This window comes from Nyctereutes procyonoides, unplaced genomic scaffold, assembly GCF_905146905.1.
Source record: "Nyctereutes procyonoides isolate TBG_1078 unplaced genomic scaffold, NYPRO_anot_genome, whole genome shotgun sequence".
Lineage (NCBI taxonomy): Eukaryota > Metazoa > Chordata > Mammalia > Carnivora > Canidae > Nyctereutes > Nyctereutes procyonoides.
Window position 1 is genome coordinate 18,432,169 of NW_026575144.1, and position 25,254 is coordinate 18,457,422.

At 38.5% G+C, this 25,254-nt stretch overlaps 1 protein-coding gene and 1 pseudogene across 4 annotated transcripts in view; both read left to right on the forward strand.

Moving 5' to 3' along the window:
- The window catches only part of CHRM3 (cholinergic receptor muscarinic 3), a 505,856-nt gene that overhangs the window by 24,815 nt on the left and 455,787 nt on the right, over window positions 1–25,254 (forward strand). The gene's annotated exons all lie outside the window — the stretch shown is intronic.
- Window positions 9,959–10,417, forward strand: LOC129499126 (EP300-interacting inhibitor of differentiation 1-like; annotated as a pseudogene).

Sequence of the window (25,254 nt, forward strand, 5' to 3'; positions counted from 1 at the left end):
CTTATTGTACAGCACTTGATCCAGGGGACCTGAAACAAGCTTAACTTGTGTGATGCGAGTGGAAAGCAATTGTATTTGTATCTTTCTCTCACTGCCTCTTCATGTCATCTCAATGGGGCTTTGCATTCTTCTGCTCCTGTATGAAAACAAACAGTCCAGGGACTTTCTGGCTCCCCTGTCACACACCAAACTCAATTTAGTAATCAGACTGTATACTTCATCCAATGGTCCAAGTTCTAACATGGGGTAAGAGTGGATCATTCCTTTGCTGGCTCGGGCTCCTTGAGGAGCATGGTGTGTGGGCAAAAGAAGAGACTATGAAGACTTCTTGTTTTTGGAGGCATGAGATCTCTCTCATAGCCTCTTGGTTCAGTGGTTTTTTGGTGCTCCAAAGCACACTGTGTGTTTACCTCTGTCCAACACTTCCCTCACTTTATTGTAACCAACTATTTCCGTTCCTTAAAGATGAGAGGGACATAATGTTTTCTGCATCCTTGCTTTCCTGGCACCTTATATAATAGTCACCATCAGGAATGTAGTAGGCATCAGGAACAGATGCCAAATGAAAGAAACAGACTCCTGACTGGAGCTCTCAAAGTTCTTTGAAGTTTTAAAGAAGTTGAGGTGTTCTGAATCTACCTGGGAGATTTTGATTCAATAGATGGTTGAAGTTTCACAGAGGATCCTGATTTATAGCAGAGTTGAAAGCCACTGAGCTGGATTTTTATTAAGTTTTTGTAAATTTAATAGTATTGACACACTTTAAGGAACATTTAAATTTTAGTCTAAAAATGTGTTTCATAATAAGAAATCTTAATGAGGTTTTTCCTCACTCTGAATAAGATTATTAAAAGTACTCGCTATCTTTTAAGACTGGTAAATAAGTATTAATTTCAGTATAAATCCTCTGGGACTACTATGCTAGCTTCCCCAGTTATTTTACTTAGTAAGTTTTATGTGAATGGCCAAAGTTTAAATGTATTTTTTAGCCTTATTTTTTAGAAAGAAAGAAAATGAAACTTTCATAAGCCTACTGTGATGTTAAAACATTAAAACATCAGAACACCATGATGCAGATTGTTTTCTCATATTTGACCGATAAGTCTAGTGGCCATTTGATAACTTCATCTAATTTCTTACAAGTTTGTCTACTTTTAAAAAGGATTCACATTTTTAAAGGGGAAAAATGACAAAAGAGTCTATAGAGAGTTCATAAAACCTTTGTATAAGATGCCAGATAGAGTTGGATCTTTTCAAAGGAAACAAATAATAATGCATTCCGGTTTATTGATTTTTTTTTAAAAGATGTACCAGCTTTATTTATTTATTTATTTATTTATTTATTTATTTATTTATGACAGTCACAGAGAGAGAGAGAGAGGCAGAGACACAAGCAGGCTCCATGCACCGGGAGCCCGACGTGGGATTCGATCCCGGGTCTCCAGGATCGCGCCCTGGGCCAAAGGCAGGCGCCAAACCGCTGCGCCACCCAGGGATCCCTGTACCAGCTTTCTTTAATAATTCAACAAATGTTTATTATATAAGACATCCTGGTTATCATAAAATGGCAAGATTATGCTGTATGTTTAGAATGCTTGTTAAAAAGAATTCTTCCTAGGTGTCTAGCTGGCTTAGTCAGTAAAGCATGTGACTCTTGATCCTCAGGGTCATGAGTTCAAGCCCCATGTTGAGTAGAGAGCCTACTTCATTAAAAAATAAATAAATAAAATAATTCTTGGAAACATCATGTCATTAGTGACAATTAGTATTTTTTGACTTCCACACTACCACAGTGTTCCTTAGTCTTTTATTTGTGGGGCACTGACATTTTATTAAAGTGACTTGGTGGGGGAGGTGTTATGAATCTGCATTTGATTATATAAGCTTAATGTTTCATTAATAAATACTTAACATTTAAGTATATTTTATTTTATTTTTTTTAAAGATTTTATTTATTTATTCATGAGAGAGTCAGAGAGAGGCAGAGACATAGGCAGAGGGAGAAGCAGGCTCCATGCAGGGAGCCCAATGTGGGACTCGATCCCAGAACTCCAGGATCACTCCCTGAGCTGAAGGCAGATGCTTAACTGCTGAGCCACCCAGGCGTCCCTTAAGTATATTTTAAATATTAAACTACTCGTTAAGATGCCCATAAGGAATGTTAATTTATTTTTTTTAATTTTAAATTTTTTAAAAGATTTTATTTATTTATTTATTCATGAGAGAGACAGAGAGAGGCAGAGACATAGGCAGAGGGAGAAGCAGGCTTTTCACAGGGAGCCTGATGTGGGACTCGATCCCTGGACCCAGGATCATGCCCTGAGCCAAAGGCAGCTGCTCAAGCACTGAGCCACCCAGGTGTCCCAGGAATGTTAATTTTTAAAAATTGCACTTATGTATTGTTTTTACGTATATTTATGTATGTGTGACTTGCTATTTATAAAAAGAATTTCTTTGCTCTCCAAATATATTAACTGGTCATTCTTGATTTGACCTCCAAAACATAGTTCAGGAAATATTCAATTCTCTTATCCTTTTATTGAGAAATTCCACTCATCCATGTGAAATTTACCCTGTGGATTGCATCACCTCTCCTGTGCTCTTTATCTGTCCACTTAATCTATATTAGGCTAGTTTTAGTCTCTGGTTTTCTTTGCCAAACCGCACCATACTGATGCCAGATTTTTTATTGGACTAGCCAATGTGATTATTTTTTTTAACCTCATGAAGAATGAAAGTTATAATTTATATTACACTGTAGAATGCACATAATACAATAATTGTAAGGCATGTATATGCAATTATCCCCTGTAGCTGACTTGTCTTCATTGTTAAGTTATGACATGGATAACATTCAGGAAAATGAAGGCTATGGTGACACCTTAACCAAGAGACAATAAATAAGTAAAAAAAGTCACTTACCTATCATGGTCAAAAGAAGGGAGTTTTCTTTTATATTTTACAAAATGTTTGTATTTGATGCAAAGATAAAAGACATTTCAATGATATTAGGAAGCTTTGGAATTACAGGACTTGGGCAGAGACTGCATTTTTCCTGTTGCAGACTTTGTTGAAGTTTTCAGTTTCACTGTGTTCAGTGAGTTAATGTTTTCAATGCTGCAAATCTTGAGAAAGTGACTTTGCCTTGGTGCATGCATGTAGGGAGCTCCTGGGAAGTCAGTAAGTCATCTTTTGCTTCGTTTCATTGTTTTGGTTGTTGTTGTTGCTGTTTTCTGCATTCCTTTTTTTCTTCAGAATGAGCATTGGAAGAGTGGGGATTGCAGTTGTATCATGCCACACTTCACAGATTTAGTTTTAAAAGACAACCTCGAAAAAAAATAAAAAAAAAACACAGATAGTCTCAGCAATTGAGAAAGCAAAGATTTTGTAATGAGGATAAGTTATGAAATACTTTGGCAGGAGTAAAACCCATGGAACGCATGAAGGCAGTGATCACATAGAATAAGTCATTATGGGACAAATTTGCAACTAAGAAAATTTAAGTATGGTAGGAGAGGATAGGCCTCAAGATCAGAGGACATGGGTGCTAGTTTGGTTTGATCTCTACCGAATTGCATAAGTTTTGTTTGATCTTTAGTTTTCTTATCTAAAGTGAAACAGAGTTAGCACTATCAATTTCAAAGAGCTGTAGCCAGAGCAAAATGGGCTAAATAAAGCATGTTAGAGTCAGTTTGCAGGACACTTGTACCTATGGAATTCTGGGAAATTGAAATTCCACTTTGTTTCTTCCTCAGTGTTTCTCGATATTTTTAGGACATGCATCAAAAAAATATATACAGCAGGTGTGCAATGTTGATCTTCATATTTTTGCATTAAAAATCATATGCAATCAAGAAGTTAAAACTCTCATGATGATAACTTGTTTATGGAACATTTTGACTGGAATAGATGCTCTTTACCACATATACTCAAAGACCACCTGAAATCCATTTATCCAAAGGTATCCATTAACCACTTAGCATGTGTCTAGGGCAGCACCATGGAGGAATAAAGACAGTGGAAATGAAGAAGAAAGACAATATCAGATCGCAGTTTTTGAGCAATATTTTGGGAAGCTAAGACATTCAGTGAAACTATTTAACAATTATTCAATATATGCTTGAGTGGAATGTTACTGTAAAATGATGTTACTAAAATGTAGAGTCAGAAAATATTTGAAGTAGGATTAAATTGGTAAATTTATAAAAAGCCTCATTCAGAGTGACTGGTACAGTGTAGAAGCCCAATAACTAGTAGTATGCAGTGGAAGTTGGAAACAAAATGAGACATTTAAGATATTTTCCCCACTTTATGGCTAGATTTTGGATGTTGTGATGCTCCCACTACCTGTACAGGTTTTTGGGATCATGCTGCAGGCTAGTAAGAGGGTTCAAAATTGCTTCCCTTTTTATTGGCCGTTTAAAGGATTCTTTCTGAAGGAGAAACATCCCTCTAAAATTTGTCATATGGCTTGCTGAGATGTCGGTTGCCTTTTATGTTACGCTAAGGAACTTGAATGCCTTACCTAATAACTCAGCTGGTAGTAAGCTCATTTTGTAAATATGAAAATTGTTGTTAGAGAAGTGGCATTCATGTGTACTCATTATTGTTAGTCAATAGACCATAGTGGCCTGGATGCTTTAATAAGCAAAATTCCACATTTTTTCCCTTTTGTTCCTTACATACTTGTATGATCTTACCTGACCAGTAATACTTGTTTCCTCCCCCCCCCCCGTTGACCCTATGCTACCACGTGATTTTCTGGAAATCAAAGAGATGTGGTAGTAAATCATACTGTTCACATGGTCATTTGAGATCAACATGAGCACAAAACTCAACTAGGTCTGCCTGGAATGTATATAAAACAGTGTAAAGAAAAATTTGTAAATTAGTGTGAAAAAAAATTTAAAAATTAAAGATATTATTCTGATTTTTTTCCCCCTAAGAAATAGAAAAGCATCAAGAAGAAAGCTTTAAAACTGCAGGCCGAATGCCTCTTCCTTTGCGAAGCTACATCGAATGTCCAAAGACTATTAACCTGTTTGTGTACTGTGTGTCTATAGATTTCCGCCATACCTATGTCAGTGCTCCTTACACATAGTATGGCAATTGGTGGTATATCCTTCTGGGTAGACCAGTAATTTCTCCGGGGAGCTGAGAAGGTTTTATATAACTATATGGTCCAAGTCCTTATAACACAGGACCTGGAACATAAGAATCCCTAAAGGACTATTTGTTTAATTAAATGATGGATTTTGAGCTGGACATGGGAAGAAATATTAGATTTGTGTTCATGGCAGGACATGGAGGGTAGAGTCTCTTCAGGAATGGGAACCATTTTTAAAGATGTGGAAATTGAAATGAGCATGTCACTTCATTCATTCATTCATTCATTCATTCAACAAACACCTATTAAGTAGCAATTTGGTGCCAAGCACTTGAGTAAAAACAGATATAGCCTCTCCCTCTGGAACATACAGACTAGTGGGAGAAATTGGCATTAATCAAACAGTCATGACAGTAAGTACACCTTTGTAGCTGTGATAAATTCCACAAATGCGAGGTACATGGAGCTCTAAGACAGTGTTTGACCTGGTCAGAGAGCACAGTGTTATGTGCAATGTGGTGACAGGAGGAGGATTCTTAACCACAAGGAACAGGGTTGCAGACACAATGTGCTGTTTTGAAAGAAGGCTGTGGAGCCAGGGCAAGAAGGCAGGGGGCAGAAAGTAGTGGGTGTTAGCCTGAGGAAGGCAGTGGGGACCAGATCAGATAGTTCCACCTTAAGGACGTGTGACTTTCTTGTAGAACAGTCCAAACCATTGAGAGATCTTTAATCTTAACATGAGCAGTGAAGGGGTGACAGAAATCCTCAGACTTTCACTCTGGCAATTCAAAGAGCTGACTCTGGCTGCAGTGTGTGATGCAGGGAGGCAGGGCCAGAGTGGATTCCAGTTGAGGGTCAAGGAGGTTGTTTGCAGCCCCTTGGAGACTTGGATGTGAGTGCTAATGATGGAGACAGAGTAGATGGATAACGGGACAAAGAAGGATTGGTAACCTCACTATAAGTGATTTAGGAATAACAAGAATTAAGGTTTAATAGTTTATTCTGAGATGAGTGCTCAAAGGTGCAAACTTAGATGCAATAGATCAAACTCAAATCAAATGACCTTTCACATCTCTGCCTTTACCTTCACTTCATTTACTCAATCATTTTTACAGTGAGTCATTTACTTACTCGTTCATTCACTCAGTACTGACTGTGCCTACTATGTATCAACACAAAACCATGTACCCTTGTTAACCTCAATCTCCCTTTCCTCTGTTTCTCCATTTGTTGCAATTTCTCTCACTAAAGTGCAGCTCTAACCTGTTCTTCCAAGAGCACTTTGTGGGCCTTCCTAGTTAGAAATAGCAGCCCTCACCCAGCCTTCCAGAAATGTCACAACTCTCAAACAAGAAGGCATTCCACTTGGTCAGTAGTAGTAAGGACAAAGAGCCTCTTTTTCACATTGGTTCCTCCCACTGGAACAGAGACCCACAAAGTATAGGCACATGGTAAATGCTTATTCAACTAAGGTAAAGTAAATTGAAGAAAACAAAGGAGGGAAATTTTCCACAGAATGAAATTAAATTGTCTCCAAATGATGATCAGATTCTGCCAATGTCCCTAATTTTATTTATTATTTTTATTATTTTCCTGGCAAATGATTATTAATTTGTGTTATTTTTCATGTTGAATCTTTAAACGCTCCATTCCTTGTAACTGTGTTCTTTCAGAAATCTCTGATGGGTTAGGTAATCTGACCTTCCTTGTGACAAATGGGGCTTTCAGTGGTATGCTGGACCAGCTGGTTCTGGCTCAGGAGAGCCCAATGCGCCCGCTCCTATTCAGTGATGTTGCTTTGGTAGCTTGAAATTGGCAATAATGACAGTATTTTCACCACGGAAACTGCCAAGTGCTACAAATCAGAGCTCTGGTCTTTCCCTCAGAAATCTGGGTTTTTAGTTACTGTCTAGTACACTACTGCTTTGAATCCAAAAAACCAAAAAATAAAACAAAACTAAGATTAGTGGATTACAATAAGCAAGTGTGTATGTGTGTGTGCACATGCGCAATACACAGGTTGAAGTGGTTTGGAGCTATTTGTAAGACCCATGGGAAAAAGTGAGATTCTGTTATTCATATCTTCACTTTGCACCTTATTCATCCTGTCACTCATTCAAAATGCTCTTACTGGTGACTATAGCAAGCAGTTGTCTTCGTCCTCAAATTGATCACAACCTAGTCAATGGGAGACAATAGGGATGTTTGTGCAATATAATGAGAATGGACTCTGAACTAAAGTAGAAGCCATGCAGATGGAAATGAGTTTAAGAACTATGTAGGAGGGAAAACTGAAAGTACTTGACAATAGGCCAGAGAGAATGAGGACTGGATGGTAATTGCCAGTTTTCTAGATTATGCAGGTGGATGGATGGTTATCTATCTCCAAAATGAGAATTACAGAGAAGTGGGTTTAAGGAAGATGTGGGTAGGGCAGGCAGAGGTCAGCGAAGGGGATGGGTGTAACTTAAGCAGTGCAGTGTTAATCTGAAATTATTTTAGAATACCTAGAAGGTACTCTGAAACATGTACTTGAAAATTGGAAAGAAATTGGGTGATAGTCATTTAAAGTCATTGCCCTGCAGTGGTAATCAAGGCTGAGTGAGATTAAGATGGAGTATTAGTCAAGATTGCAGCAAGAAACAGATGTCATAGACAAATGGGGTAATCAGGGGAATTTGATGATAAGATGGTTCATAGAGGTTATGGGCAGGATGAAGGAAACCAACTGGGTTGATAAAATATGCTGGGACTAGCAACAGCAGAGAGCCATTGTTACTCTTAGGTCTGGAGAGCCAAAGAGAAGGAGCATTTACCAGAACGTAGGCCAGCAGAAGTGAAATCTGTAGATGTGGTTATAGGAGAGAGTTGCCTAACAGTACTTGTAGCCTTCAGCACAGGAACCTGGCCACTGCCAGAAGTGGCCTAGCAAGAAAAGAGGCTTGGGGGATACACATTATGACCTCCCTCTATTCCCACGGTCTGAACTGTGGCCTCCCATTGGCCAAATCCACAATGAAACCAAAGGGCAAGGAAACACTTTGAGGCTCCATAAAGGTCGTCTTCCTTGGGCCCAGAGTAGGCCTACAGAAAAGTGGATAGTGGGACTGTAGGTTGTCATATACAGGAGACAAACCTAATAACAAAAGGTCAAAGCATGCCCAGCAGATTAGTCATTGAGGATCCTTGATGAATGTTTTTATTTCACATTGTGATGTGCACAAACAAGTTTATGAAATTGACGGTGGCCACAGGAACAGATCTGTAACATTGAGTGTCATTGTTCTTGCATCAAACATGAGTAGAAGGCTAGAGAGTTGGCCGTCCTCAATAATGGACTCCTCCTTCTCTGTATCCCCTGGACCATCTGTGCCCCGGACTCTCCCAAGTACACACTCAGAAAGAAAGGAGTGTGAGGGAAGATGGGTAATTTTTAACTTCTGTGCACCACAATGATGCTGCCCAAGAAAGGAAGGCAGTGGCAACAGCCAGCAACAAGAAAGGAGTAGCTTGCTGCTTGCTAATCACCCCCACTCCTCCCCACCCCGTCACCCCCACCTGGAGTCTGACACTCCTCTTAGAGTGGCAGACATAGGAGCAAGAGTTCAGTGTTTTCCATTTCAGCAATGGTAGTAGATTATTTTACATAAGTGATTAATAGTTCCCTCTTTGGCACAGTTTGAAGTGATATTTCAGAATACAAAATATGACCTGGTTGTGAATTGACAAGGAGTCAGCAATCACTACAGAGAGTACCTTGTATTTGTAGAAATGTCAGGAGACTCGCACTTGGAAGTACATGAGTGAAGTGCATGAGTGAAGTGCATATGGGGAAGGGCACAATGCATAGCAAACATTCCATAAATGTATGTTGAATAAAACAAAGGAACACTTGGAGAGATGCTATCAAATTTAGTCATAAGAATACTTGGTAGAGGAAATGTTTTCATTTTGTATTGTTTGACATCTCACCAAAGGATTCGCCAAAGTAACGTTTTCACTGTTTGTTTCTAGTTTATTTTTGCCCATTACAAAATATGAATTTGTTAACAGAACAACTACAACAGCAATTTTAACATGCCAACATATATTTATCACTTAGAGAAATTTCTTCCAAGATTGTTGTGTTATGCCCCTTTTTCTTATATATTACGTATACGGTTAATACGGTTCTATGTAGTGTTTCCTGGTTTTCTTTATATGATGGGGATTCTCCATGTTACTCACAAGCATCAGTTTTAGTGGCTGAATTAAATCACCTATTTGAAAAATTCAAGACTATCTTCTTAAATGTTATCCTATACCTGGATGTTGATGCTTTTTCATGTGTTTCACTCCTGCAAATATACATTATAATGAGGTTTCTGTACCCAGAATTTTTTCCACTAAGTTTTGGGTTGTTTTCTTAGGAAATTTTTTGGATTTCCTGAAATCAAATTACTAGATCGGAGAGCAGAAACATTGTTATGGATCCCGATGCAGTTTAAGGCACATTGATATTACTATTTCTTAAGTTTGCCTTTGAATGAATACACTTTCAGTATCTTCAGCATTTGGGGTATCTAACAAGTCTCTCAACTAAGTAAACCTGGTGGTTTATATTGTAGACCTGCAGAATGCACATGGTGCTAGCTCTGCGTAAGAGGGAAGTGGACGGTGTCTTAAAACTCATCATCCCCGAATACGGTGTATAAGATGACAGATGCTTATTTAACTGAATTGAATCTGGTGAGTAAGGTTTTAATACATGATTCTTAGGTCATTATTGGTGATTTATTCCAATCCAGTTAAGATTAGCTTCAAAAAGGCTGTCTGCAGGAACGCCCGGCTAGGGGTTGCGCTGGAAGTACGATGTCGGAGATGAATGAGCTGCCCGGGCTGTATGAAGAGAGCAGTGACCTGCAGCTGGATGTGATGCCCGGCGAGGGTGGGCGGCGGGAGCAGGAGCCCTGGCCGCAGCTGGAGGAGGAAGGCCCAGTGGAGGAGGAGGCGGCCCAGCCCGCGGAGCAGCCGGGCCAGCTCGCCGGCCCTGACTTCGAGAGCGAGGACGAGGTGAGGAGTTTGATGCCTGGGAGGATGACTACGGGTATGGGTATCCGGAGGAGCACCGGAGTGCTGCCGGCTGCAGAGTGCCAGCGGCCCTGGGGGGAAGCCAGCGAGATGCTTCTGAGAACATCCAGAGCCAGAGAAGCAGCCCTGGGCGGGGGGTTTCAGATGCGTTACGAGACGACCCCGTTTGATCCGTTGGCGTTTGTGGAAGAGCTGTCTTCACTTACGCTTGTCAGTCGCCTGACCGAAGAACTCGGGTGATGAGATCATTGGCAGACAGTGATTACCCGCCGTCAAAAGAGGAGGAAGCTCCTTGGAGAGACCCCATGTTCCCCGGTCTTTTGGGCTCATTCCAGATAGACAGTAACGGGGCCAAGGAAAAAAGTCGATCTTCAAAGAAAATTGTTGTTGTTGTTGTGCAGAGTACAATAGGGCAGTGACTGCGCTCTCAGGAAAGCATTGCTGGAGAAGAAGAAACATATCAGGACTGTGGAGATCTGTTTTCAAGAATGTTCCTGAAACACCTGCCGCTTAGACTTTGTTACTGATCCCGATTATTTTCCTTGCATTGGGGAAAATACCTTTCATATTTCACTATAAGGAATGGTTTTGCAAGAATAAGTTATGACCAAGACAAACTGCCAGTACGAGACCCCCACTGATACCAATTACATGAGAAAAAGTAGTAACATCCAATTTAGGACACAAGATGTCTGAATCGTTTGGACTGAAAGCCTACTGAGAGAACCCTGGAGGTTCCACGCTGTGGTCTGTCCAAGCCAATGTTCAAAGGCTAAATTTTTAGTGTAAAAGAAAAATTGGGTATTCTTCACTATCCCCAAAAGATAAACCCAAGAAGAAATATATATCATGTGTGATCTATCTCAAAATGTGTTTTCAAGAGCATCTGAAATTTTGTCTGTACATGTATCTTGATCATTTACAAAGCTACTGTGATCTATAATTCAAGAAAATTTGTCTTGCCATTTTTAAAACTCAAAAATTAAGACGTCCATAATTTCAAAGTTAGACATTAAAATGTATGTGAAGGAACAGACTATTTCTGATACTCTTACATACTAGGGATGTTGTTTTACTTGCTCTCTGTTTTTCATTTAACTTACAGGTGAAGGACTTTGGTTGAACTTCGTAATATAAGAACTGTTAAAGTGAAAATGTCAAGTAAAAGGAAAGCCCTACATCCAAAAAAAAAAAAAAAAAAAAAAGACTGAACAATTATGCCCTCAGCCCTTAAAGGTTTTAAAACCTGCCCAGAAATCCACCTCAGTATCTGAAGTTTCCCTCTGTCTCCTCCTCTAATTACGCTTGTCATTGGTTATGCACCAGCATTCGAGATAATAAAATTTCTTGTTCTGTGTAAAAAAAAAGAAAAAAAGGCTAACTGTGACCTAGCACCCATATGCAGTATAACATATGCTAACCAGGATGTGATTGTTACATACCAATACTTACTTAATGTTTGACTCTTGCCCTGTCATTTTACACTACAGAACTCACATACATGGCACATATTTTCTGTGCTTTGCTCTTTTACACTTCTGACAATGTGTTGATTTTTCATATCTGGTGTTTTTATCTGGTTAGTCTGATTGCATTTTTCTTCTCTTTGCATTTAATTATTTTCCCCTTCTGTCACTGTTTTCTGTTCGTCTTCGTTATCATGAGTTTTTCTCCTCTAACATCTTAGTGGTAATTCTTTTATGTTTTCCCAAACTGCCTGCACATGGGTTTTGCCATCTTAATACCTCTTATCTTATTAAACATTTGATTATAATTAAATAAAATATATGCTCAAATGATGTAAAACCACTTGATTAAGTAAATAAGCACTCAGTCCTGTAAGTATTTCTCACTCTACATGAAAATAGGTAAAATACATAAGGTAACACATCTTTTACATTTTCACTTTTGATTCTAAATTAAGTAAAGAAATGCCCCAAATACATATAGTCTCACAAACTCTTGCAAACTACTACTAGGTATCTGTTTAAGATACATTCAACATTTATAAGTTAATAGGTATAATTTTCATGTGACCGCTGGATATTTTTCCCTCATTGGCTGCAATAATCAGAAGAAAACCATATTTAGCTGAATTTTAGGAAAACATTGCTATAAATAACTAGCTAAAAGCATTAAACATGGTAGACTCCGTTTTGTAAAATGAAGAGTTTTTTTTTTTAGAGCAGTTTTAGGTTAACATCAACACTGAGGAGAAGGGTACAGAGACTTCCCATATATTCCTCTCTCCCAAAATATGCATAATCTCCCCCACTATCAACATTCCCGGCAGAGTGGTACATTTGTTACAATGGAGGAATCTGCACCGACACAGTGTTATCAAAGTCTATAAATTACTTTATGGTTTGCTCTTGGTGTTTATTGTACATCCTATGTATTTGGATAAATATAGATTATATGTATCCATCATAGTATCATATCCTCGGTGCTCTACCCATTCATACCTTGCCATACCCCCAACTCCTTGGAAACCACTGATAATTTTACTATTTCCCGTTTTGCCTTTTCCAGAATGTCGTATAGGTGGAATCATATAGTGTGTATCCTCTTCAGATTGGCTTCTTTCACATAATATATGCATATAAGTTTCTTCCATGTCTTTTCATGGCTTAATAACTCATTTCTTTTTTAATATTCCATGTCTGGGTGGGCCACCATTCATTGATTCATTCACCTACTGAAGGGCAACTTGGTTGTTTTTAGTTTTAGCAGTTGTGACAAAAGCTGCTACAAACATCCATTTGTGTAGACATAAATTTTCAGTTATTTCTAGTAAATACCAAGAAGCTGGATCACAGGGCAAGAGTGTATCCTCTTTTGTAAGAAACAACCAAACTATCTTTGAATGTGGCTGTACCATTCTGCATTCCCACCAGCAGTGAATGATAGTTCCTCTTGCTCTAATTCCTCGTTAGCATTTGGTGTTGTCACTATATTGGGCTTTGGCCATTCTAATCATGTATGGAGATAGATATCTCATTGTTGTTTTAATTTGTATTTCCCTGATGACATGCTGTAGAGGGTAGATTCAATTTTTTTTAAGATTTTAAAAGATTTTAAGATTTTTTAAAGATTTTATTGATTTATTCATGAGAGACACACAACACACAGAGAGGCAGAGACACAGGCAGAGGGAGAAGCAGCCTCCATGGAGGGAGCCGGACCTGGAACTAGATCCCAGGTCTCCAGGATCATGCCCTGGGCTGAAGGCCAGTGCTAAACCACTGAGCCACCCAGGCTGCCGTGGTAGATTGAATTTTAAAAAAGGATTTTCATACCTAAGTTATACTGTTTTTTATCCTGCAGATATATGCGTATATACAGATACACATACACGTGTGTGTGCATGCACACACACACACACTTTTCTAAATATATATATATATATACATATATATATATCAAATGGCTGATAGTTTAACTCTTTACCATTTTCTTGTTAATATTTTTTTTGCATTGATATGCTCCCTGGTACATTGATTTTTTCTATAATAAGTACATTTTTTTGTAAGATAGGAGTTTTCAGAGCATCAAGGGAATAGTGGGTAAGGAGATTGTAGTTACTTCTAACATTAAGTGTATAATAGAAAAGGGTTTTCAACATACTGAAAATCATAACATCTATTATTTTTGGTTGACATTGAGTTTCTTTTATTGTTAAGGTGTATTTATTTTTTTAGTAACCTCTCAACCCTCCACAGGTTATCAAATCTGCTTCACTGATTTTCATTTTCAGAAAAAGGATTTTAAGGGCTATGAAAGAGCAATTAAAATGCCTGAGGATATAACTAGACATGCCAAATAAGAAATTAAGAAGGTCAGGGGCTTTACATGACACAATAGTCTCTTTACTAACAAGGAAGTAAATATTATCCCTAAAAGTTACTTTGTGTGAACTTAGGTTGGAACAAAATAAACCCAGACAGAGTTCAAGGTCAGGCACTGCTTTTTGAAGAGAAGACTGACTGTTGGCATGAATTCCCTTAAGTTCTCTGCCTTTCTTTCCCATGCTCTGTAATTTACAGTCATTGATACTGTTGGTTGTCACCTGAGTGTACAGTGATTCATTTCATTCACTTAGTGCATATTAAGTACTGCGAGAGATACAGAGAGGTAGAAAACAGTGTTTTGTATCCTTTGAAGAAATTATGCTAACAAGAGTTCCTTTGACCCCTGTCTTGGGGATTTTAAAATGGTAATTAACTGACTAAACTTCTAGGCTCTAACCCTAAACTACATTCATCTCCATTTTACTGCGTCCAGAGACTTTCCCCCAAGAATCAGGCAGTTACATGCTTAGGGTAAATCTGCTAGAGTGCTAACAACTATGCTGTGACCAGATCTAAAACCTCAGCGAGCCGCTACTGTGGGGGAGAGCAGGGAACTGGGAGGGTAGGGAAAGAGGGGGGGGGGGCGGGGGGCGGCTCCCCTCCGTCTCATCACAGGGCAAGCTGACACCCTTTCATTGTAACTGTGAACTGTCTCTCTCCCTTAGCCTTGAAGAATGTGGCTATCACAGCAGTGGTGCAACGGTAATATGTCACCCTATGGTGGTTTATGGATGTTGAGTATCAAAGGGTGTGGAAGAGGAAGAAAAGATAAGCCAGAGGGTCAAATTCAGAATCCCATCTGGAAGTGTCTGGTGATTACCTACTCAGTCATTTCATAAGCAGTTTTTTTACCTCCTGGGAAAATCCGGGGAGCATCTTGTTATTGGTTGATAACTTCTCAGGGGTATTACATTAGCTGGTCTGTGCACATATAATTTGACATGACATTCAAATTCTGTATTTATATAGAAATATATTAATCCTCCTCCTCAGTCATCTGGTTTCATTTATGTTTAATCTTATGTAATTAGCTGTCTCAGTGCTGCTGCTATTTGGTATATGAAGAGTGAGTAGGGAGGATGCTTTATGGGTAGATTGTGAGCAGAGTTGTTTATGCAAAAGTGAACTAATTTGGGCTAACACTGACCCCGTGATATGTTATTTGGAAGTGCTGTGCTGGGACGTCTGCTTTTGTTTACTCTGAAGAGTTGATTTTGATGTTTATCATCTGAAAATGTGATGTGATAAACAACAAGATGGGTTTGAAAATAGAATATATGAAAACCAAGTATAGTTTAATCATCTAGAGAAAAGATTCCATTTTCTCTGGTATTTCAGAATTGAAGAGAAACTGTCAGACTTAGTCAAGTGCATTTTCTGCCTAAAGATAGTATGTCTGCTAATATATAAGTATTGCTTTCTCTTCTGAGTTTGTAGGCTCTTTTATTTTCAAATACTGGGGCTTCTTAAGATATTATTCTTGATCCTTTATTAATTTGACAGTTATGTATTGAGCTCTGCCCCCTTCTTTACTCTCCCCACCACACTCTGGCCTAAACAAATGTAATTTGTCCTGAATTAGGCTCTAGTCCTCCAGTCTTTCCATGTATCCTCTTCCCTGACCCTCAAACCTGGATTTTGAAGGTCACAATCTGATCGAATGACTTTTCTGTTTGAAATTCTTTCAGTGGTTTCCCATCAGTCACATTTGAGTCTTGATGCCTGGTAGCTTCGATCCCCTTCATCTTTATACAAGCCTCTCCTTAGTTGGGCAGGCAGTGCCTTGTGATCTCATGATTCATGCCTTTATGTGCCCTGTTTCTTCTACCTGGAAGGCCCTTGCTTGCCTTGTATGTCTAGCTAACTCCTGCTCTTCTTTCCTCACTTAGGATAAACATCATCTTCGCTTGGATCTTTCCCAAGACGACTCCATCTATATAGAAGTAGAATCACTAGGCTGCCCTTCTGCATTCCAGGAACATTTTGTGCATGTCTCCTGTAATTTACCACATAACACATGGTTTATATGATAGTCTTGGCTGTTCTTTAGATATATAGTGACTGCCCTGAGAGTAGGAACTGTCTTACTGCTCTTTTCCCAGTAATGGGCATATTCAGTTCAATTCAACAAATATTTATTGAACACCTACCTTGTGCTAGACACTAACTACTTGTAACACTTAAATGAACAAAAAGAAATCCCTGCACGTTGAGTTTATCTTCTAGCATATAACATTTGCTTGATACTGAGAGAGAAGGAGAGAGAACAGAGAAAGAAGAAGCACACATTAAATTATGGGATGTTATTGCTTTGAAGGGAAATAATAATGGGTATTTTGGTTGGGGATTTAAGATTTCCAAATATCAGTCTGTGGAAAGGGAAGCAAACTTCTTAAGATTTCTTCAGGGGTTTTTGTTTTGCTTTGTCTGTTTCCCCTCATGCTTTCTATTTATTACTTTGGGACTTCCTTACAGGACTCTATTGCCTGTGGAGGGCAGTATTGTGCCCTTTTCTTTCCTATTAATTAAATGTTTAATGTTTCATAAAACTGGGAGTAGAAAAAAATTTATATGAACAGGTATCTAATTTTTTTTTAGAAATAAGAACACTAGTTAATAATGCTCAGTGCTTTTAAGGATACACGAAAAGGTTTCCCCACTATTACTGGTGGAATTGCCACTTGGTATGATCCCAAAGAAATAATGAGTAAGCGAATGAATGTTTGATTTGCAGCTTTCCTGCCAATCAGTATCTAAGATATGCTAAGCATTTGGCAGTTTCTTATTTATTTTTGGTAAATGTCCATGCTTTTAGACATACACTCAGTGTTTTCCATGTTTAACAAGATAATGTCTAGAAATAATGAATTCCACCATGTTTGTACAGTACCTACATTTAATTTTGGGCTCAAATGGACCTTTGATTTTCCCAGAACTCATTTTATACCACTGTTTTTTCAACATTTCCATAGTGTGGTATTTTGCACTGCAGAGGCTAGAAAAAAAAAGGCATTGTTCAGAGGATCACACTTCTCTTTTGGGAATTAAAGATATATGGTATTTTAAAAGATATTTTATTTTTAGGTAATCTCTCCACCCAGTGTGGGGCTTGAACTCAGCCCCGAGATCAAGAGTCACACACCATACCAAGTGAGCCCCCTGGGCACCCCAAGATATGCAGTGTTTTTTAAAAATGATTTTGAGGGGATCCCTGGGTGGCGCAGTGGTTTGGCGCCTGCCTTTGGCCCAGGGCGCGATTCTGGAGACCCGGGATCGAATCCCACGTCGGGCTCCCGGTGCATGGAGCCTGCTTCTCCTTCTGCCTGTGTCTCTGCCTCTCTCTCTCTCTCTCTCACTGTGTGCCTATCATAAATAAATAAAAAAAATATTAAAAAAAAATGATTTTGAAAGATACTGTAAATAATAACGTGAGACAAATTTTTACAGAATGAATCTGTATGTGCACATGTGTGTGCAGGCTCCTGGGCACATAAGTAAGAAAGGGAGGGAAGTCTTGGCTATTTTAGCTTAGCGTTTGAAAAAGCAGGGGGGTTGGTTTGGTAAAGTGTTTCTGATGTGGCCCGGCAGATTTGAAACACAATGATTTCAAAAATACCACTTTAGGCCAGTCAAGGCATTTCTCAACTGGTGAGTGTGAGGGACACAAGCCATGGGGTCGTTCGGTATGTGGTTGGTCCTGAGCATCCCTGGACAGGGGCTACAGGATGTGAGCCTGCTTTCCTCAGCCAAGCTGTGTGTCCACTGCTGTTGCTCTCACTGGACTATTATGAAGTGAACGGGCAGGTTGTCCCTGCCCCCTGGCATTTTATCGTGGGCAGCCTGGTGGTGTGTGCAATCTGGAGATAATATGGCTTTATTTGTTCCTTTGTATCTACTGCTATACTGGTTCATCTAACTCACCAACCTGTCAGAACCAGGCTGGGGCTAGTGGCCCCTGTACTGATCCAAAGTGGGAGAGCCTTATGGATGTCTCTCACATCCATTAATTGTGCTCAAATACTTTTTCTGTGTGGTGTTTCTTTGTGACCTTCTTCCTTGAAAGGCTTTGCAGGGAAAGACCTCAGAGTCATACACAGTTACTTTTTCTAGGGCAAACATATTAATTTTGGTAACAATGTAGGGTTTTATCTTTATGCCTAGTTTTTTGGTTTTGTTTTTGTTTTTTGCCCCAGTCACCTTCCCAGATAAAATTCTGATTCGAATGGTACTATTTTTCCATCTTTATTGGGAGCTTTGCCGTTTCCTGGCCATTTTTTTTTGTTTGTTTGCCCTTATCATTAAGGATGCCCCAGTAAAGTGTCCTCTCCTGGGATTTCCAATTCCAGAACCACATGAGAATGGCTCGCTATATGCAACATATCGTGTACAGGAACTCTTCTGTTTTTCAGATTAGTGGCCTCACACATTTTACAACCTAGTGGGTAAGGAAAATTTTAATTTCACTTCCAGTTAAATAATTCTCGATATTTGGCCATGCCTCTTTCAGAGCTTTGAAATAAGACCACAGTCTCTGCTTTGGGATTCCGCTCTGTTGATTCCCCTCTATAGCCTTGGGGGCACTCAGGAGTGTGGTCACATGGAGAGCCTTTCTTTTCTTTTCTTTTTTTTTTTTTAAGATTTTATTTATTCATGAGAGACACACAGAGAGAGGCAGAGACACAGACAGAGGGAGAAGCAGGCCCTATGCAGGGAGCCTGATGTGGGACTCGATCCCAAGACTCCAGGACCACGCCCTGAGCCAAAGGCAGATGCTCAACCACTGAGCCACCCAGGTGTCCCTGGAGAGCCTTTCTTATTGGACCTGCACACACCATAGAAATGGCAGAAGATGAAAATTGACCAGAGAATCCCAGAGATTCACCAGAACAACTTCAGGAACCTGAGACTGAAATCTGAAACTGAGGTTTTGTTAGCTGGTACTATCAAAGAACAAAGATTTTATCTGTTTAAATGAAAACCGAAGCATTTTAAAATAATATTTACAAGTTTTTAAAGTCTTTTTATGTCCTTATGTCTTTGCCTAGTGTGGAGCTGTGAGCTTCACTGGGGTAATTGAAATAGGGAATGTGGGAATCTCAGGATCAGCGTCACACAGAGGAGAAATGACAGCTACAGCTCTAATAGAGCCTAAAGTTCATTAGTGACTTCCTGGTCATTGTATTTCTCCTTATGAGTCATAAGCTTATTATATTTTAAAATACAACAGAACATGCTAAAGCTCTCACCTAAATCATCTTTCATGACATGATATTTTAAGTACAGTTACACTCATTTCTACCCTGGCATGTTTTCTTAAAAGTTAAGAAAGATTTGCCCTCAACAGCTTTAGCTAAAGTGTTGAGACATGAAACTTACATAAGTTGTCTACAAATAGTGCTTTTTTTTTTTTGCTAATTTTTTTAAGATTTTATTTTTTTATTTGAGAGAGAGAGAATGCACACACAAGCAGGGTGAGGAACAGAGGGAGAAGCAGACTCCCTGCTGAGCAGGAAACCCAAATGCCAGGCTTGATCTCAGACCCTGGGATCATGACCTGAGCCAAAGGCAGATGCTTAACCAGTTGAGCCACCTAGGTGCCCCAAAATAGTGCTGATTTTTGACACACACATAAACACACAGAGACATATTCAAGTAAAGCTGCTTCTGAGTGTAATTTCAAACCCATATCCAACTGAAAATGGAGTTGCATTTTATAAACTGATAAAGGACAAGCTGCTGCTTTGATCTGGCCAAGCTTAAACATGGCAAGCAGTCTGCTACTTTCCTCAGCATGTTGAGGTGGAGTCTGTTTCTCTGTTTTACTTTTATACACCAAAGCTTGTTATATAATCTCCCTCCTGTAGATTGTCTATATGACATGGACTTATAGTAAACCTATAGTTACCGTAAACTTGATAGAACTGTTGTTTCGGTCACAATAGCAACTCAATATTTGAGAATCAAGAAGCTTTCCTAAGCTGAGAAAGCTTTAAGTGATCTATGTGTTAGGAGAGATTATGTTTACTTTTATAATTATGAATCTCTTTTAAAGAACATTGAAGCTTCCTAATTAAGTGCGCAAACTAAGAAAAAATAGTTATTGTACAGTATTTTTCAGTAGTGATGTGCATCTGACACCTATTCCAGAATTCTGATATTACGTAAACAAAAGATTGCTCAGATGTGCCCCAATCATCAAAGAATAGAAAACCAAATTGAGATAACTTAGCGACTCTGGAAACAAAGAATGTTTCATACAAAATCAAAGTGCCATCCTGACTCTAATGAACATAGTGACACTCCTCCTAAATACATAAAACGAGTCCAGCTTAATATTCAGTTCCTTAAATAGTAGCAGTAGTATCTTTTCTTGGCATACATAGTGTGAAAATCGACATTAATGGCAGTTAATGAAAAGGCGCATTTCCCTTGGTCCAGCAATCACACTGAAGGCCACTAGTTAGTAAATGTACAATTTTGAAACATGCGCCTTGGGTTTGGGTTGCACTGGAACTCCTGGGTTATCCTAGGTGATTAGGTCAGGTTAGGCAGTCTTCTGAGACCTAAATCTGAATGGCTCTGCTGATGTTAATAATAACAATAATAATAATAATAGTAATAGTAATAGCACTCAATAGCTTTTATATTTAGTCACTCATGGAAAAATGTGAAGACTGCTAGGGAAAGAAAACTAATATTGGCATTTATGACATTCTGAAGACCAGAGCTGATGGGAGGCTACAGTTAGCTCTGGACTCTGTACCAGAACAGCACCAGGACAGCAAACCCTGGAAGGATGGAAGAGCAAGGAAGCATAGACATTGAAATAGGGCACAATGAAGGATCAGAGAGGGCTTGTTGGACAAATTCTAATTGTTTTTTTTAGAATCATGGAGGAGACATTCAACATACTACCAAAAATTGATCTTGAAAAACATCCAAGTTATTAAAACTCTTGCAAATTTAGGCTTCATTGGTTTATTATGATCTGTCATGGCCATTTCAATGTCACTATGCTTGATGTACCTGAATGGTGTAGACTGAGTGTGTCTAGGACATAGAGTGGGGCTGTCAGTACATAGAACATGCAGAGGGGAGCAGAAGGCAGTCATCGTACCTTCCATTAGGGCATGGACTCAGCCCATTAGATTTTAGGAAATAATGTGCAAGAAGGTGATATCTGGAAGTTTATAAGACCTCACTACAGTGCCAGGAGCCTGGTGGGTTTAGAAGGTAGTTCTTGAAATCGAGTCACAAAGAACACAAAAAGAGGACAGAAGATCAGAAAATCCAACCAGGAAGCTGAGCTGTTGGTCTTTCACAATGTATATATCGCATTAAGAAAAATACTAGCATTAAGGACACAGTTAACTCTTGATGGTAGGGTTAAGCTGTTCCAGTTTGGAGGGTGGAGAAATATTTAAAAAGTGATGATTCATCACTGAGAATATTCCTATCTCCTCATTGATAGCAATATTTGTCAAATGTATTACTTTTTGCCATGGAGCTCTCATTGCCATAGAGCTCTCAATGCTCTGAATTACCAAATGTATCCTTCACAATAGTGCTAAAATGGCACGCTAGGAATGGCCCCAGACTTGTACCTAATTAAATAATCTCTTAATCCTTGTCTGGAAACCTGTAGTATTAGCTCAGATCTTTATGGTTCAACTTCATAAATAGCTCAGTCTCCCTGGGTGATTGGATTTGCATTTACTCTTTGTTTGTAAGGCAGACTTTACCCTGGGTGGCATTTTTATTTTGACATTTTTTTGACTGTTGAGTACTCTGAGTGTCGAAGGCTGAACTCATAAACCCACAGATTGAGGACAGAAATGAAAAAAATAAGCTAAGTAAATTCTCCTAATAATGGTTATTAACTAGTGGAAGGCCTTACAAAGTTTTACAAAATTATTGATTATTATTGTAAGCATGTCTCATCGTTTGCTGATGCATGGGTCCAGAATGGGAACAAAAAATGTAAAAGAACATTTATAATTGGAAAAGTTACTAGAGCTATTGGTTCTTTGCCAAGTTAAGCAAAAGTAAGACAAAACAAAAAAACAAAACAGAACTACTACCTAAATTGGAGCTAGTTCTGAACATTTTATGTAAGATCTTAGACACTTGTGTCTGCCATCCATATGTATCTTCGAAGACATTCAAAAATCTCTGTTCCTCTAAAGAGGGGTAAGTTCACATTTCCATTCATTTTTCATTCAGAGCTTCCATTATTTCTCTGCATTTGAGTGGAATTGAATCTACAAATGGAGGGCGCAAGAATTAGCAGATTTATAGTTGGGCACACCTGTCTGGAAACCTGGCCTCGCTTATTCAGGAAGAAGGAGGGACATAAGTGGACTCTTTGAGCCAACTGCCAGCACATCTTGAAAAGGGCCATAGACAGTGTAAATGTTGTTTGTGACCTGGCATGAAATAAAGCAATGAAGATCCTTTCAGATGAGTCCTTGAGATAGACTGGGAAGCACTTTCCCTGGTGGTTAAAGCTTTCTCTTCTCTCTCATGGTTGCAACTAATAATTTTAAACAAAACAAACTTCTTCAAATCTTGTCTGACCCATTTGTTTATAAAGCTGTTTGTGTGGTTGAGAATTTATGCATTTCTCATGAGCTGAACTACTGCCTCCTGTTGCCATGCACAGATGAAACTTAAAATCCTTGATAACAAAGAAATGTTTAACAGAAATTAAGATAAAATAACCGATATATCATTTTTACCATATGGTGCGATTTGAATTTCATTGTATACCTAGAAAGAGACAGCCCGGGTATTAATTTTCATAGGGCCTACAATTGTATGTTTCTCAAGTGCTTCCTCTCAAATAGCAGGGTTGAATATCAGGTTGTCTCAGATTGTCATTTAGCATTAAAGACAGATTAAGTACGTGCTCTTTTGATGGAAGCATAGAGAGAGACGACTTTTTTTTTCTTTTTGTGTTCTTGAGATAATGATTTTTTCAAGTTGAGAAATTATGGACTGTATCTGGACCCGGATGTATCTGGGGTTCACACCAGTTGTATTTCTTTACATGTCAGGGATCACCTGAGCAGAGTGGGCACTGTGGATTGGACCCTTTCAGGTGGCCCCTAGAACAGACTCTCTCAGAGCAAAATCAAAGAGATTAGAGAAGATGAAAAAGGAAACTGTAAGCAGGGAGATGTTTAAAGTTGGTTAAACCTATGACAGGTTTTATTTTTTAGTTTAGAAAGGGACCAGACATGGCAGAGACTTAAAACTTTCTCCCATGGCCAACAGACGAAGGAAGAGAAAGTCAAAATACTCATTTCATACTTAGAACCTGTGGAGTTTCTATCTGGTGAATTCTGTGTGCTCGTCACCCTTCTTTCCCTGGCGGTGGGTATATGTGCTGTTCCTGTGTACAAGTCCTGGTAACCAAGTCTGAGGTGTTCAAAACATATTTATAAATAAGGATAACAATTTCCAGTTTAATAGCCCCTCCCTATCTTTACCATTTTCATTTGATTGTACAAAGTATTACTACTTGATGGTTTTATGTGTTTAATTTATAGTGAGATAACAATGCTTATTTTATTCCATTTAATGGTGAATTACAGAAGTCTGAGGTAATTGTTGTCACTTATAAAAATATTTGAAGTAAATTTGCTGTATTACCCCCCTCCCCCATATATGACTTGCAGTTTTTGGTGTTCATAGACGATGAAAGTCATTTATGGGAATAGTCCTATATTTGAGGAATAATCTGATGATTGTATAATTTGTCATGGTTCATGTATCCTAATATGGTATTAAAGCAAATATCTCTTAGTAGAGTCTCCTGTGGTTTACTAAAGAAATCTGCTTTTTGCAGTGTGACTAGTGCAGAATTGATACCAGCTTTTTGAAAGAAATAATTATGAGAACATCAAATCTGGAAAAAAATTGCCAATAAACTACAATTATGTAAGCACAAACGAAGTTGGAATTGCAAAGATCGTATCAAAGTGTCTGTGAAGAAAAACCACTGTTAGGATAAGATTTTTCCGGCTGTTTAATGTGACTGTCACGTTGGAAGCTGTATATAATAAATCCAGAGTATTTTGTTGGAAAGTACTTACTTTAATGAAGAATCTGAAGAAATGCTTAGGAAGTGAAAATGTGGAGAAAAGTATTTTTTCTTTGTTTGAGCATTAGTCATTGGTGTATTTTGACTCATCAGAGGCTAGATATACCCAAAATCGGTTGGATGAAAGAAGCTTCAGTCATCACAGAGAATTTCAGAGAGAGTAAACGAAGATTCAATTAAACATTTGTTCAAGTCTTCCAGTTCTCCTAATTATATTATTTGAGCTCTCCTGTGTAAAATATGTGTCTGCATTTTATAGCTTAAAAATCCATCTCCACTTTTTATTATGTAATGCCTACCAAAAAATAGCTTATGAGGCATTTGCTTTTAATAATTGCAGTCATAACCTTGAATACTAAAAGCCAAGCATCACACCAGGCTTGTCATATGTTTTCTCCAGTTCTTATGACAACCCTTCAGCTAGTGATCAGTATTCTTGCTTCACTGATAAGTAAAAACCCTTTAGGCTCGTTGTGGGTTCTCCCTCAAGAGTCACGCAATATGTCGGTGAAAAAATGAAAGCCTCTTATATTTTTACTCCACTTGGTTTCTCTCTCTGTTTTTCAAATTGTTTTCTTTTTCTGAAAAGGAAGAAAAAAAGATCCAGAAGAATTAAATAACGCTCTCTGTTTCTCTCTCTTCTCTTCTCTTACTGGGTACAATGAGCCCCACAAAGATAAACAAGGAATCATATAATATAATAGGAGAGACAGACATTTCATACACAACTGAAATAAAAAGAATGTTTTGGATAAATTGAGGAATATAAAGCTAAGAATTTATAAAAGATGAAACACTTAATTTGTGCTAGAATGAATAAAAGAAAGACCTCATTGAAGCCCTGCTGGATGAGCCAGGATTTGAAAGGAAGGTAGAGAAAGAACTTTGTCAAGGAGAGAGGTCATGTATAAGGAATAGACTAGAAAGAAAAGATGGAGGCTGGAAAGGGAGGCTGGAGCCAGATGATGTAAAATCCGGAATGGTGGGTCAGTCTGGTTGATTTCAGAGAATTTGAGGGGAAAAGTCAACTGGATGATAGAATTAGAACATACCATGTCTTAGAAAGAGAAAAATACAAATCAAAAAAAAAAAAAAAAGAACAGAGGATATTGCATATTTCC